The 17,401-nt window shown below is 39.9% G+C and overlaps 1 protein-coding gene across 3 annotated transcripts in view; it reads left to right on the forward strand.

The window, feature by feature from the left end:
* The window catches only part of Ankef1 (ankyrin repeat and EF-hand domain containing 1), a 31,603-nt gene extending 29,453 nt beyond the window's left edge, over window positions 1–2,150 (forward strand). For all 3 annotated transcript variants that reach the window (XM_028884503.2, XM_037205251.1, XM_037205250.1), the window contains one exon: window positions 1,918–2,150. The gene's annotated coding sequence lies outside the window, so the exon portion shown is untranslated. The remainder of the gene's footprint in view (window positions 1–1,917) is intronic.
* Window positions 2,151–17,401: the final 15,251 nt, after the last annotated feature.

A 17,401-nucleotide genomic window follows, 5' to 3' on the forward strand; every position in this document is an offset into this window, starting at 1 on the left:
CAGAGGGAAGAGGACCAGCCTGGAAAGCCAGCAGTGAACGTTTGCTGACACGCATTCAGCACTGGTGAATTAAGAACTTTCAGTGTTTAGTTTCAGTGACTTAAACACGTACCTATTTATCAAGTTTACATTCTAAAAATCAGAGATTCTCAAATAATACTTGCCATGAGACATCAGTACTAATTCTAGCACTGGCAGTTTCAGTGGATAGTGGCCCAAGGGCTTACATTTTATTTTGTCTTCAGAAGTTAATTTCCTGCAGTATCTAAATAGTTGTGTAGATTAAAATGGTCCATGGAAACACAGGCTGGGACCGCATCTCTAGTGTAAGTAAATTGTGGAGAGAAACATTCTCAGGTGAAGCAAGAGAAAATATTAAGGATATGAGATGAAGAAGGAATTAGCTCCAGTCTGTCGAGTGTGACACTGTGGAAGGTGGATTGTACCGACACAGGTTTTCTTAACCAGAGGTAGAGAGGTTCAGCTGTTACCTCTGGCATCAGACACGTGCTAGCTCCTGGTCTGGAGAGAAACCTCACAATCATCACCTGGCTGGGTGACAGGGGGCCTCCTAGCAGGCAAGGTGTAAAAGTCAGTCTTGATTATCACTTTTATTGGGTAAGAAGGACCAAAGGAGTCACTAGGGCACAGCTCTGTTTACATCTATGAGACCTTCTCATGAGACAATTAGGCCATTAGACCTGTACATGGTTTAGTTCATTGGAAGATTCAAAATTTGAATAGATTATTGGGAGATCATTGGAAGGTGGTTGAAGAGATGTGTCCCTGAATGTTTTCTGGCCCTGACATCTTCCCATTTCCACTTCTCTCTGATTCCAGTCTGCAAGGAGATAAAGATGCTCCTATGCCACATGCTCCCCCATAACCATAGTATTCAGCCTCACAGTCAGCCCTGGACCATGGAACCAAGTGAGACTTGAGATCTAGTACACAAGAGTAATCCTCCAGAGAGGGAGGCAGCTATGAACCTCCACTCTCATCAGCTGAGCACAGGGTGGGCCAGCTGACAAAGGGAACCTGGGCAGGGTACCAGTAACTTGTGCTACAAATGATAGGCTTTGGAATGCAAAACTTGAGGGCAAAAGTCTAGGATGTAATTCTTTGAGGTCATTTTGCACACCATGCTTTCTCTTTCAACTGAATTTGATTTCACAAATTTGTCTTATTCATCCTTAAGAATAAAATTAAAGGATGAACAAGAACAGCAATGCAAACTCACTTGGCAGCTACTTAGAAGGAGAAAGCAATTCACAAATCCCACTGGTAGTTTGTTTCTTAAAACTTGATTATTAGACATTGAAAATTATAAACATCAGAGACAGAAAGATGATTTCTTCCCCATGTTCTGGGGTAAGATCACATCTAATCCGTGCAAATGAATTAGCCCCGATAAGGTTTAGCAACTTATATTGAATTTTCAATTTAAGAAATTGGATGTGGAGCCAGAAATGATGCCCAAGAGACCCACTGAGCTTGCAATCTGGTATTCAAGGAGAGTGGTGTAAAAAAAGTGAAGCTCAGACACCTTCTGCACAGACACACTAATTTCAAGCAAGGAGCCAACTGGACTTTATTGTTATTTTTTTTTAAACCATTTACATGGACTATGTGATTTTGTGGATTTCTGTTTGTTTAACTATGGATCATAGGGGAAGTTTACAAAAGTCTCACCATGACATCCTCAGACCCTTCATTACTTATTACTACTTCAAGCAGTGTCTGGGTAACTAGGAAGAACTAAACATTCAGTTTGCATTCTGGAAGCCAATGGAGATTTCTTTTACCCTGAGTAAATCACTAGTGTGTGTGTGTGTGTGTGTGTGTGTGTGTGTGTGTGTGATGCCTGTGTATTTATTCAGGATTACTAATGGTGATATTTCCCTTTTGTCTTTGTAGGTAAGACTTTGAAGAGGAACTGATACCCAAAGCTGATTTCCCTAGATTATAGTGACTAACCCAATTATTTGAAATACTCCTCTGTTTCCCTAAAACTGAGGTGGTATTATGATCTTTGTTCCTGAGGCTTCAGTATCATGCTCCTGCCTAAGAAATGGGAAGTGAAAATACAACTTTTCTCATAGGCATTAATGAAATCAACATATCAAATAAAACGAGCAATGCATAAAGTATTCTGGATAAGTCTGAATGGATCCCCAGCCAAAGCAATACTGCAAAACTAAAGAAACAGCCAGCCAGAAGGGTTACTTATCAGCAACAGGACATCATAGGAGAAGGCAGGCAGACCATACATCCCTAGATAATACACCGGGTGGGGACCTCTATATACCTTACACATGCATCCCTACTACACATCTAAACCTTCCATGCTGTTAAAGGCTAGTGTTGCCATAATGTGGAGTCAACCAGCAACCCTAACTCCGCACACACTTGACTTTATTCATCCACTCAGCATATGCTTATTTAGTGCAGGTAATGGAATCCCTAAGTATGCTCCTTGCTCTGTCCTGCAGTCAGTACATCACAAGGAGTAACTGATCCAGGTTGTACTTCCCAGGTTTCTGCATCATCTGATTTCCAGATGGATCCAGAGAGTGGAGATCCCATGTGAAGCAGAAGGTAGATGGAGGTGTGGAGAAACCAGGATAGTTCTCATTCCCTCTTTGTCTTCAGTAGCATCCCAGGCAGTAGCTGTGTCTATCTCTGTCTCACTTCTCTGCTTCCATGTTAACAGTCCTGCCACACTTCTACCAGATGGTCCATCCCCTGTGCCCCATTAGCACCATCCATTTTCCCTGTCCTAGCTCCTAGGGATAGTACCAGTGACCTTTGTTCTTAGAAACTGGGCTACTTGGCAATACAGGTTGCTTCACTAACCTCTTCTGCATAACCACACCCTTACAACCACTCTCCCTTCAGAACCACCCAGAGGTTTCCCTTTCCTTCATGGGATCCTGATTTACTAAGTTTCAAACACTGGTGTGTCAGAGGCAATGGAATGCAAAAGCAGTCTTGGCCACTGCCCCAACAATTGGTGAGTATTATAATGCTTAAAATACTCTGCAATGTGTATTTGTATAAGAATTTAATATAGATGAAAGATTGGATACAGCTGGACAGAGCATGAACAATCATAAAGCAGTATGAGATTTCTAGGCACAGCCCTCCGTAGTCTATCCTTAGTCATTAGGGGTGGGACACATGATGCTTAAATTACATATTAACAAATAGCTGTGATCCCAGGCATGTATTTATTGGAGCATCTTTTATACTCATTGACCATGAAGTTAATCACACACATTAAACTTTTTTCAGTACTGTACTGAAATACCTAAGTCAGGTTAACTTCATAAAGAAAAGAAGATTGATTATTTGGTTCATGGTTTTGCATGCTGAAAGTCCAAACAGCATGGTATAAGCTCATGGTGAAGAACCTTCTTGACTGCCCTGCCTCATGGAAGATACTAATAGCAGACACATGTGGAAATGGAGGTCATATTGCCAGGCAGAAAGCCAATGAGAGACTGGTGGAGCCAGGTTTGGGCTTTTATAATAATAATCTCATGAGAACTAAACAGGGTGTCCATAAGAAATCTATAACCCCCTTGTAAGGGCACCACGAATGACCTCTATAGGCTCTATTTCTAAAAGGTTCCATCCCTCAATAGCACTACCCAGGGAACCACATTCCCAGACCTTCCCTTAGGAACATGTCCAGTTTAAGAGCCTGTTAAAACAAGCAGAAACTGCCAATCTACACACTTCTAGACAATTTAGAAAAGGTAATTGGGGGGGGGGGCTTCCAGGATAGTTTTCAGCTTTAAGTAGAACATTGCAAAATCTTAGGATTCCAGACATGCCAAGAGATAACCACAGGCTTCTCTGATACAGCTACATGATGCTACCTCACACAATCTGCAAACTCATAGTATATAAGATATAATTAGAGAAGTTAGATAGGGCTGTGGGATGATCTTTATGCTGTATGTATTCCTCTCACTGGTTAATTTTAAAAGCTGCTTGACCAATAGCCAGGAAGAATAAGGTTAGGCAGAACAATCAAACTGAAGACTCAGATATGGGGCCAAGTTGGAGATGCCAGCCAGCCTCTGAGGAAGCAAGACATACAGAAAATGACCTAACAAGCCACAAACCACATGGCAAAGCATAGAAAAGAAATGAGGGTTAATTTGAATGTAAGAGCTAACTAGTATTAAGCCTGAGCCATTGGCCAAACGTTTATAATTAACGTAAGCTGTTGAATGATTATTTTAAAAGATACTGTTGGACTGGGCAGGACAGAAAAGCCTCTGGTTACATGATAGTGAAATGTCTCATGAGCTGAGTTCTATAGGATAAGGACTCAACTCGGCCCTCCTGGAAGAAAAGGATTGGATGGAAGGGCAGTATCCTGAACAGCAGAATCAATCTAGGAAGAGGAATAGAGGACAATATGACTATACCAGGGAAGAGGCAAAGCCAGATCCTAATATGTGAAGAACCAGTTGGGGAAGTGATTCATTTCCAAGTTATTCTGATTCTTCCCTCTGCCTAGACACTTCCTTGATGTTAGTAATAACATAGATTTATTGGTACTTCCAAGTAGCATTTTAGGCTCTCTTCCATAAAAACACTAGTATTTACAATTCAATATGGAGCCTGTTAAAGCTAATGTTTCCAAGGAAGGTTTGAATAAGTCTGAATCCTTAGCACCTCCATTGGAAATGATGTCTCACCCAGGATCCCCTACAGTGCTCACAGCACAGCTTCCATGCCCTCTCTGTTCTTCCTTCTGTGTGAGCTCTGCTCTCAGCCACAAGGTAACAAAATATGACCCAGTCCTCCCTTTCAGAATCCTGAGTGAAAATGTACTTACCCATAGTAAAAACTAGGGACTCCAGACCTCACTATGGCCTGAGGATGCAACATTCTTGTTAGCCGGATTTTGCAGTGCATTATCTATAGGATAGAGTAGTCCTACCAAGACTGCTATCTGAAGAGGGATGCCCTTGCAAGAAAAAAAGGGGGAGCATATTTTACTCCCAAAAGGAAAGCTGTGGATGCTGGAGAATAAAAAGAACATTTGCCCACTGCAAATCTTGACAACATTAAGTACCACAATTTCTCAAAACCGCCTTCTAAACCTTCATCTCTGCACATACTACCTAGGCAAGCTCATCACACCTCTACTTGGAATAGTTCCCATCTTTATATCTTTCTTAGGCTTGTGCCTTTTAATCTCATTCCCATCAAAATTTGACATCACTTTTAACTTTTTAATTAATTTTCTAAATTTTAGCATATAATGGGTTTCATTTTGATACTCTAACTCTACCCTTGCTCATACTCACTCCCCCACCACTCTCCCCATCATCTTTATCTTCCAATATCCCCCTTCTGCTTTCATGACATCAGGTTGTGGATTTACAATGGTTCTTCAAACACCAATCAATCCCCACAGCAAACTCACTGCCTGTCCTTCTGTCTAGTTCTTCACTATTTGCAAGTTCATTAAAGGGACATCCAATCATTCTAATGTGAAACACAAACTCCGAATCATTAGGATGCCATTTCTCTTCCCTTAGTACTCATCTGTCCTAGTTCATCTCTGTTAAATTTCTTGAATTTATTTATTTAATTTGCCCCCCTGCTATCTGCATCCATACCCTCTAGCCCTCACCATATCTCGCCATACAAAGTTGATGAGGTATCCCCTTTACATTCTCTTCTTTCCTATAGTCCATTCACTGCTTCCAGCCATTTCTGTTTCAAAGAGTGAAGGTGGTTGTTTTGGAAGTCTAACTACTAGTTCATTCAAACACTGAAAAGGATTAGTTTCCAATGTCAGACAACACGAATGAACACATCTCACAGGGTCCTACAGGGTCTGGCCACCACTTACTCACCAGCTTCCTTCCCTTAAACACCCATCTATCGACACTCTATTTTATTTACCTTGCCCCCATCTTCCACTGAGTTTCTGCATAAATGATACTCTCAGTTGAGAATCTGTTTTCTCTCCTTCTACACCTTGACTTACCTTTACCCCATTCATCTTTTTTTTTTTTTTATCTCAAAGCAATGAGCTTTGTCACAGAGAACTTTCTTTGGCCTTTGAGATTTGTTAATTAAGTTGGACCTAAACTTGGCTCCATATTTGGATGGTAAAGTCTGGCCCAACCATAATAGCTTCTTTATCATGATTAATACTATAAACCCTTGATGAGCAAACAAATCATGGCCTAGGAGGAATACGTTCTAATAACTAAGCAACTGAATCTCAAACAATCCTAACAGCAGAATCTCCAACCAATATGAAGCCAAAAGCTGCTAAACCAGGATCATGTAATGCAATTGTCAGTTGCAGTCAGTCAGGCTATTATCACTTCTCTCTCTCTCTCTCTCTCTCTCTCTCTCTCTCTCTCTCTCTCTCTCTCTCAATATATACCTATTGAGGCATCCTATGCCACCTTTCATCCGGAATGTTGCAAGGTCTTAGAAGTCCTTTTCTTGTTTAAGAAAGCTTTGTGAACATTCTAAGATATTACATGTTTTGTTATCACATTAAAACATAGTAATTAGATAAACTATTTTAGAATGAATTATGCATATGGCTAAAACCCACATTCTCAGTGCCTATTCAGGTATAGAGAAGTTTGTTCTTATACCAATTCCTCCATGATTGCTATATTTACAAATCCTTGCATTTTAACAATGGATCTTGTTTTTCTGCAGGATTTTAGGCTTTTCTCTTCTGCTACTGGTACATAACAAGTTCAAGTCTTCTTTAAGAACAGTTTCTCTGCTACTCATTGGGACTGGGTCTCCCTTACTCCAACTGACTTCTAGTTGAGTTTCATCTCCACTCCAACCTGATATAAAAAAGAAAGACCCAATTATTCTGAAGGCATGGAAGGATTGCAAACAAGGAAACAGTCGTTCTAAATATCCTTTGCAAAAGACTTTGTGGGTCAGTTTTGATTGTATGATGACAAAACTGGGAGAGTAAAGACACTTTATTCCCGCACCACATGTCAGGAGGTAAATGTGTCCCGCAGAATTAAAATGCATTCCTAAATGCGCCATATGTCTTGTGATCAAACATGAGAACAGTACTTGACTCACATGTTGTTCTTCTGTATCACAGACCCGAAGAATTACAATAATATGAATTGATTGGCAGCACATTTTTCCCAGTGTTCCATAAAGCTTTTGACTTTCCTTCTTTTGAAATGTATGATTAGGAATACACACAAACCAGCAATAGGTGATGCTACTATTTAAGCTGTTGGGTAACAAATTTCTGGCAAATGGAAGTAAATAACGGAAGGCTTAAAAAAATGAGGGAAGAGGGGAGATAGGGAGGGAAAGAACGAGGGAGGGAACATATTGATTGGTTCAGCTGCAGTAATTGGGTTAGTGGTTTTCTATTTCATCCTTCAACTTAAAAACATCATCTAGGTTGGACCAAAATGTACTTAAATCCTTTATACTTTATTCTAAAATCAATAGTTCAGAAGCACTATTCTTTTTTAGGCTTTTGGTTTAAAAATTACTGGAATAGAGAGGGGAGAATGATGTTTTTATTCTTGTCCAAGCACTCTGGCTGATTCTGGTTTCCCCCTATTCAGTCTCTCACCCCTACCACTGGAGTTGTTGAATATTTTTAAATGGAGAGAAAATGGAAATTAAAATTTCAGAAGTGTATGGAGAATCTTCACCTAAAGAAGAAGAAGTCATTCATTCACTCATTTATGCCTTGTGATAAATTCCAAGGACTTACTGTCAGCATCCTAGAGTTGGTCCAGGATGGTGGTGGCTCTTGCCACCACAGCAAAAAGAAAGTAACTACATAATAGACTTGTTGTTATAAATTGGGATGAATATGACAAGAGAAAAAGCATCATGTGAAGTTTTAAGCAGACAGCCAAGGAAGACATCCCCAAGGAAACACCCAAGCTGAGAAGTGCAGAGTAGTAGAGGCAGCCCGACTGCACAGAAGGAGCAACTGCATGAAGGGGCAGCCCCGTGCAAAAGCTCTGAGACGGTAAAGTTTGCTGTAGAGCAGGAGAAAGTTCAGCAGACCTACAGAGATGGTGGTGAGAGAAGAGCAACGAGGCTAAAGCTGATAAGAGATGTCAACCTGTGTGGACCTTTCAGAGAAGAATATAGATGTCTTTCTACATTTGAAGTAACAGCATAAAGAATTAAAACTGACAAATGACACTTAATTAAAATCTGTATCTCATTGATCTGAGGAAAAGGATGAGATGAAGAAATGAACTGAAGCCTCTGAGGAGGGTATTATATTCTCTGTAGGATGTTAGCTGCTTGTGCTTGCCAGTCTCCAAATTACCCCTAATATTTCCCTGCTATTTTTCACACCCCAGGGTAGCACCTTTACTCTTTCATTGATCAGGGTTGACCTGGGCAGCCAATAAGATCACTCAAAGATGATAGTCCAAAGATAAACCATGAAAGATAATTGCAATGATGGTTCACCAAAGGCCATTGTCATGTTGTGACAAGACTGATGTCACTCTGTTGGATGATTCCTTTTTGTAAGAACTGAGGCTTCCACCAGCAGCCAGCACAAACACTCCGTCATCTACATGAACCACACTGGAAGATCTAGCCACTCATCAGGCTTCAGATGACCACTGCCCTGCTAACATTTTTAATGTATTTTCATGAGAAATCCCTGGCAAGAACTATTTAGTCATACTCCCAAATCTCTGACCCATGGGTACTGTGAGAGATACACAACATTTACCATTTATGGCGCTAATGTTTAGGGCAGTGTGATGCAGCAGGAGATGACTAATTTAATTGTGGAGGCTCAGAGAAGAGAATGGATTTGAAGGATGGCATAGAGGCCTTCTAAATGAGACATGATGAGGGTATTGTTTTGTGAGTGTGATGAGGCAGCACTGAGAACACCTGTAGGCTTCTGGTTTATGCAGCTGCACACATTGCATCATACAGGGAGTAGGATGAAGGCATCTCAAAGGAGTGCATCAGGCAGTCCCATATGCCATATGGTCAATTAAAGAACCAAGTGATAAACACGTTCAAAACAATGTGGTGAGTGACATACATTTGATAGCTTTTGGATTGGATTGCTGGTGATATTTAGAATCATGAAAATAAATTACAGCAATAAGACCAAGATGATGATTCTGGCTCATAAACTGAAAGCTGAAGCTTTCCATGAGAACAATAAGGGAAATTATTGGAAGGGATGGAAGGAAGGATGTGGTTAGTAATAAATGACCCTCAGGAGGAGGTCATTCTTTCCCATATGCTACAGAGGTATGCATGTTTCCCTCATGAATTATAGACAAAGATGTCATATTGCAAAATTCCAAGGGATTGCTGTTCAGCAGGTGTTTTATATTAAGAGGGGCTTCTGGTATATATAATATATTGATCAAAGACCAGTAAACTAAAAGGAATGTAAATGGAGTCACTATATAATGGAAAAGACAATGCCTCAACTAGATCTCGTACGCCACCAAGTAAAACTCCTGTGCCAGATAGAGCTTACATTTCACTGAGTCACTGACCACAAGAGTCCCATGGAATTTTCCAAACATCACAGTCTACTGCCAAGAGTATTGGTTGTTATCCACAACCCAAAGGGAAGGCCCAATTGCTGAAAACAATTATTATGTCATCAGTACAGAGAAGTTGAACTAGAAATTTCATTCTCTACTAACATTCATGGTGCTGGAAAGTTCTCTGTACATTTCCACAGAAAAAAAAAGTAATCATCACCACCCAGCTATAAACCCTGGGACCTACAACAGTGAACTTTCTGGTACAATAGTGGTACAAATGTTATGGGTGTAACCAATACACTTTTTTGAAATTGGATTTTAAGGCACATTCCACAAGATACCCGACACTGCCAAAGTGGCTAAGAACCTGAGACTAGATAGATAATGTGCCAAAAGAAAAACTTATTCTTCTAAAAGAATATAGCAATAAAATGGCTCTTGATGACATATTGCTATACCCATAGACCAGTGCCACTCAACTCTCATTAGAGAAGCTTCTTGAAGTAGACGGGAATAAACACAGAGACCTACAACTAGACAATGCTCAGAGAGTAAAAGACTTTGGAGCACTCAGTCATGAATGGGATTGTACTGACTGATTTTTTTTCTGTCAACTTGAAACAAGTTAGAATCATCAGAGGAAGAAGCCTCAGTTGAGAAAATGCCTTGGTGAGATCCAGCTGTAAGGCATCTTCTCATTTAGATCAATGAGGTGGGGCAGCCCAAGGTGGGTGATGTCAACCTTGGGCTGCTGGTCCTGGGTTCTGTAAGAAGGTGGGCTAAGCAAGCCATGGAAAGCATGCTAGTGAGCAGCTCTCCTCCATGGCCTCTGCATCATCTCCTGCCTTAAGGATTCTGCCCTGTTTGAGTTCCCGTCCTGACATCCTTCAGTGATGAGCAGCAATGTGGAAGCATAAGCTCAAGAAACCCTTTCCTCCCTAACTTGCTTTTTGGTCGTGGTATTTCATCAGACCAATAGAAACCCTAACTAAGACAGGGGTATTTTCATCAAAGCCCTCCCCTCAAGGATCTATGTGGAAGAGGAGGCTAGAAGATCGTCATAGCCAGAGGTGATGGGTGGCTCCAAGGAGCATTTTCCAGACACAGCAGAACTAATGTACATATAAACTCACAGAGCCTGTTCCAGCATACCACACTTGACCTGCACTGGTCAAGACAAAATCACAGACTAAAACATGGTAAGTAGGCACAAAATTCTATGAAGTGTTTATCCAATTATTCTTTATCGATAAAAACCCCAGGAGTCAGATATCAGGATAAGAACCTGAATGGTCAGAGAAGCAGCAGTGAAGTGACCAATGACTGCCTCTCTCTCTTGTTCCTTGATTCAAAAAAAAGGCCAAGACTCTCTCTGAGCCCTGCCCTACTACTTCCTTGTCTGTCTATCTGTCCTTAGTCCTCCAAAAACTCTATGACTGATTTTGGCCAGCTAGTAGTTTTCTCTGCCCTCTGATTCAAAGCAAACTTTACTGTCAGTCTCAGGAGCATCAGAATATGATCAAAATATTATACAACAGTCTTACCCCTAACCAAGAAGTTATTTGCAACTGATACCTGGGGGAAAAGGGAAAATCCATTTTCTCCAATGGCATGTCACTAGATGTATCAATCATACTCGGGCAGTTCACATGCCTGAGTAGTTAGACAACACTAAATAAAATCCATGGGGTTTTTTTGTTTGCTTTTTTTTAGTGTGTGTGTGTGTGTGTGTGTGTGTGTGTGTGTGTGTGTGTGTGTGTTGGAGAGGATATGTTTTACTCTGTTTTGCTTTTTTCTAGTTTTTGGTTTTTCTGGGGTTGTTTTGTTGTTGTGTGAGAGGAAAAAAACATTAAGTTAGGTGGGTGGGGAGATGGAGAGGATCTGGGAGGCATTAGGAGAAGGGAAAATATTATTAAAATGTATGAAAAAATAAAAAATAATAGTTACTAATAATTTTTAAAAGTAAGATAGAAAAATCACATTTCTCCAAGGAGGCAAAAATTTCGGCCAGTTTCGGCCCCCTTTCCTCAACAATTGGGACTATGTTATAATGTTGCCTTGAGGAATCGGAGTGCTGTGCAGTTTCATTAACGTTTCAGCCAATGAAAGTTCCTCTTTCAAGTTCCCTTTCAGCACTCCCTATGGTGATATTTTATCACTTGCCCTTAGGTACCAAGAACCTCCACCTTGGTATTTCAGCACTGAGTAAGCAACAAATTGGCATCACAGATACAGAGTATACAGGAAGAGGTCTGCACCTTGGTGCCCAATTGTAACTTGGATCATAAAATATTTTTCTATACTGTTCTTACCCTGTGACCTGTTTCAGTTGAGCTGGAGTAGAAGGGACCAGCCATAAACCTTTTTACAAAATGTCCCACATGAGTCTAACAGCCTGGGTTAAGAGCTTCAGAACTTGATCAAATATCATGTTTAGAGTACCAAGGTTAGTGGGCAGTTCTGTTTAGTAAATAAGGCGTATGGAAAGGCTTTTAACAGTGTCATGGCCCTTCAGCTTTTGAGTACCATATGACAGACTAGCTCTAACTGGTAAGGGGGTCACTGGAAGTGACTCTTGCCATGCCCAGCCTGGAGTGTTGAATTGCCAGGGTCAGACTCTAAGCTTGCCTCCTCTCTGCTTCTGTCTACTGGGCTAGCCCAGGAGATCTAAAGCTAGGTTCAGTTAGCAACCATGGACAAAGACTTGTCAACTAGTAAGCACACAAAAGTAAACTTAGAATGGTCACAGCACACCTTCCAAAAACCTTTTCAATAAGCATATAAACATGACTAAGTATCTCAGCTCTTACCAAATATAGTTACTGAAATCTTAACTATCAATAAATACTGAAGCTGTACTTAATGTTACCTTGTAATAACGAATTCAAAACATTTTGATTTTCCAGAAGAAGATCAAAAGAAATATTATAAAATAATGCTGATTTCTTCCTTTTTCTCATTGTCAGTTTTTTTCAAACATTTTACCTATAACTATAGATCTGTATAAATTATGACCAAGCATATTTTTGCTGCTTCACAAAAAAATCTTCTGCTGAATATGTAGGCTCTTCATCTCTGCTGTATTATGTTCCAAAGGATAATAGATTTGGCAGCAAAAATAGATAGTTATATTCCATTAAAAGCCAACTATATAATTCAAAGCTGGCTTTAGGTTCTGTTCCCAGACCAACAGAACATTTAGCTTCCAATGGTCTGAAACATGCTGTCCAATTTTATAATTTCCAGAGTCACATTTTATTCCATTTCAAAAGACAGACATCAATATTTATACTACTTTTATATGTTCTCTAAATAATAACAAATATTTTAACAGCAAGTGAGATTTGATTAAATTTATTAATCTTGGTGAGATGGTTTGATTATTTTAAAAAAGACTGAATCATGTCATTTAATTTTTAGGGTTTAAATAAAATTAGATTATAAGTGAAATAGACTGTATAAGGGGAAAACCCTGCATTCAGATGGAAGATGAAAAAAATTGCCCATTAAGTTCAATCCTAGAGAATAATCAGGACTTCAGTCTTTTTTATTTACTCCACAAATATGTGACTTAAAAAGATCCACTATAATAAATACAGCATAATCCATCCTGGTTTTCAAACCTTTGTTTCTGACTATAGATGTCACCTACATGTGGGTCCTTATAGGGAATTTTAAAAATATGCAAGTTTTTAAGACAAAAATACACACTGAAAAATATCATTGCCTTCACTTCTTTAGAGTTCATTCCAAGGCATGTTCTATAGAGCAACCTTTAGATGCACAATTGACATTTTCCAGAGTGCCAAATATTTAGCCATGTCTGAATTGGGGCAGTTACAACATCATGTTTGTAAAATGGGGCAACCTCCATGTGTTACAGACAAAAAAAGACAGCCTGTTCGTTCCAAGAGCTGTTGGCATGTGGAAGATATAGAACAGAAAACAATTATAATACACAGTTGTTAATCCAAGCTTTGAGGTAAGCAGGGCATGTAATGCAGCTGCCTAAGAAGCCAACTTGTGGAAGGAGATGGACTGAGGGGAAGCATGTTCTCAGGCATGGGTGCAGGCAAAACAAGAAGGAAGAGAGCCATCACCCAGAAAATAGTTCAGACACGAGTGTTATTCTGCATGACTGAAGAATATAAAGATGAAATACGAAGTGGAGATGTTGAGGCAAGATTTCATTATCTATCAAGAAAACCAAGCATTATGAAGTAGGCAATGAGAGAGTTTAGCATCAGTGACACAATTAGGAATACGCTTATGAAAGAGTGCTTATAGGTTGGGTATGGAGGGACACACCTGTAATCCCTGAAGCTGAAGAAGAAGGATCTTTAATTCAAGCCCAGCCTCTGTTGTATGGGACTATCAAATGAGGGGAAGGAGGGGGAGAAAAAGAAAGGAAAGAAAAAAGTCTAACAGGAAAAAAAATGCAGGAAGAAGGAAGAGAGGAAGAGAGGGTTAGGGAGTGCTCCCTGGCTGTAGGTGGAAATGAATGGAAGGTCAGCACAAGGTTGATGCTACTGAAGAGGCTAAGCGAGAGCACTCATCCAGTTAGGAATGGAAAGCGTCTAAATGAAGCAGTGGAAGCCTCATGGGTATCAAGGCTATCAAAGAGATGCAGAACATTCCCTATGCCCCTCAGGCCACCTGGATAACCTTAGATGATGACCACACATGTCAAGCTTTTCGGAACACACTATCAAGATATTCCTCAATATATCTTTTCAGTCTTTTGATGTGAGATTTTAAAAGGACTAATGTAAATTATTTTTTGATTATACTCCAAATGGACCACAGAAAGATCAGAGATAAAGTGTTTAAAGTAGGGAGACAAAATTCTGGCTATCACAACAAGAGTAGATGGCTCAGGGTCATCACTTCTAAGACCCTTATTGGCCAATTGACTGGGGCAAAATACCAAGGCAATCATTATTCTGAACATGATGGTTTATCTGAAGTACAAACAGAAAAGAGAACAATCTATTCTGAACAACATAGTCAACAAATTCTAGTCATTTGTAGCCTATCACTGAAATGACTGTCCAAATGGACACTCATTTGCTAGGTGAGAAGATGTGTTGGATAAGAATTAGAACTTTACAAATAGCAGAGGGTGCTAACAGGTTTATTTGCATAGTCCCTTTTGTCTTCATGAACAGCATTGGGAGGGGCTATACAAATATTTTATGGCACTTAAAACTGTCCACAACCCATCACTTATCCTCTAAATACTACTTGTTTAACAAGTAGAGCTTTCTCAAACTCTTTGAATTGCCTCATGAGTCTGCTGACATTGAATGTATTCAACAAATAAATATGAAAAACTGTCTGGAAGACCATTAAATAAATTATTTTAGGCAAGAATAGCACCATGATGAAAATACAGATTTAAAGCTTTGAGGGTTCCCTGGTGCCTGTGGTGTGACACCTTGCACAGCCTTGGTGCAGTGGGAAGGGGCTTGGACCTCCCTAGGCTCAGTGTGCTGGGTTCTGCTGACTACCCATGGGAGACCTCGATTTGGGGGATGTGGGGATGTGGGGATGTGGGGATGTGGGGTGGCTTGAGTAAGAGGGATGGGGGTGGAAGGAGGGAGGAGGGGTAGTCTGTGGATAGCATGTGGAGTGAGTAGAAGATTTCTTAATAAAGAAAAATGAAATATAAATAAAAATAAATAAATAAATAAATAAATAAATAAATAAATGCTGATTGGCTACTAGGCTGGCAGGAAGTATAGGCAGGACAAGCAGAGAAGAGAATTCTGGGAACAGGAAGGCTGAGTCAGAAGACGCTGCCAGCCACCACCATGAGTACCAACATGTAAGATACTGGTAAGCCATGAGCCATGTGGCAAGGTTTAGATTTATAGAATGGGTTAATTTAAGATAGAAGAACTAGCTAGATCACAAGAAGCCTGAGCCATTAGGCCAACCAGTTTAAATAATAATAATAATAAAGCTTTGAGGGTTCCTTTTAAATCTTTCCTTTATTTCTGCTGCAACTATGAATATACATTTGTGCATAAAGAAATTCAACTAGGTAGATGTAAAATTTCAAATAATACAGGAAAAAAATCTAATGCCTATAATTCCCTTAACACCCATTTTGATGTTGCTATGGTTCACTGGGTTAAATCTTAAAAAGCAATGATCACATCATTTACTTGACCTTTGTTGAGAGCCATATTTGGTTGATTGGTACACAAGAAATAAATTGCATGTAAGCGGTTATTGAAATGTGGTATTGTAAATCAAGTACTGATGTCCATTCATATTGTAAAGTTTTTTACAAGGAAAATTAATGTGAGGAAAATAACCTTTCATTTCATGTAAGAGTACAGAAAAGCAAAGGTTCCACCAAGGAATTAGAAATTGTGCAACTATCTGAAGCTTAGGAAACACCCAGGTGCAAAGGATACAATAACAAAGAACCTGCAGGAGGAAATGGTTCTTTCATAAGTCAGACAGGAGGTGAAACGTTGAGGAGGGGAGATGCCACTGTTGGAGAGTATGAAAGAGGAAAACATCAAAACAGAATGAAGATGCGAGATGTTCTTTCCTCCTGTATACGATCAGGAGTCTTAGAAATGAGATCTGAGTTAGCTTCATAATTATCTAACATTTTATTATTTTGCTTCTTGACTTTGTTCAAGAGCAAAACCACACATCCTTCAATAATGTGGAAAGAAGAGGCTGGCAGATGGGCTCAGTCAGTAAAGTGCTTGTTGTGGAAGCACAAAGGCTCAGGTCATCAGGAATCTCATGCAAAAGTCTAGGTGCAGCAGCATATACCCCTAACCCCAGAGCTGGGAAAATGGAAACAGAGGATCACTGAGACTCTCCCAAGTAATCAAGATGAGTGAGTGAATCCAAAGTGAGTCCTGTTTCTTAAAATAAGGTCAAGAGTGATTGAGGAAGGTACTTGATACCAACCTCAGTCTTCCATATACATGTACATACCCATCTGTGTGTACACACATGAATATGTAGACTACACACTTACACACACACACACACACACACACACACACACACACACACAGAGAGAGAGAGAGAGAGAGAGAGAGAGAGAGAGAGAGAGAGAGAGAGAAACTGTAGAATGAAGAAGTGAATGGGTCAGATAATGAGATTGGCTCCACAGTAAGGGAACCAAATCAATGACTTGAGGCCTTTGTGGAAGATGCACCTGTACAAGATTGTCTACTTTATGATACTGTAACTTGAAGAGAGGATAGACCAAGTGGGTGGCCTTATAACCAGATGGACATAAGTCCAGTCCCAGGACTGTAGATGCAACTGAGCTTTCCTGGATCATAAAGGATATGTCTCATCTCAAGGACTACAGTTTTCCAAGTAACTTGAAAGATGAAAACTGTCAAGCACCATTGTTGGAAATGGGACTGGGGTATCTGACTAATGGGTGGGCCCAGAGAAACTGACTGGACAAGAGATGCATGAAAAGTGAAAGACTACCATGTGGATAATTCAGGCTGCAGGACACGGCTAAGCAACTTTATCCTGAATGAGAATGTGATTGCCAAGAATCAATCCTCAAGCAGTCCAAGATTTAAATCCTGTTTTAAACACAGAATTTAAGCAGGCAAAAATATGTTAATGATTTGAAAACATCTCTCCCTTCATTTTTCATATGGCTGCCCTTCTCCCCTTCATCTAGGTTTTGCATCTTACATAAGATTTTCTTCAACTACTTAGCAATTTGAACTTATGTGGAATATTGAAATGCAACACATGTATTTTAAAGTTAACTGATTAGACACTCTGGTCCCTGAATTCTGTCCATGGAAATGTACAGCCATAGCAGATGCTGTTAGAACATCCATCTGTATGCTGCCCAA

The sequence above is a fragment of the Peromyscus leucopus genome, chromosome 4, assembly GCF_004664715.2.
Source record: "Peromyscus leucopus breed LL Stock chromosome 4, UCI_PerLeu_2.1, whole genome shotgun sequence".
NCBI lineage: Eukaryota > Metazoa > Chordata > Mammalia > Rodentia > Cricetidae > Peromyscus > Peromyscus leucopus.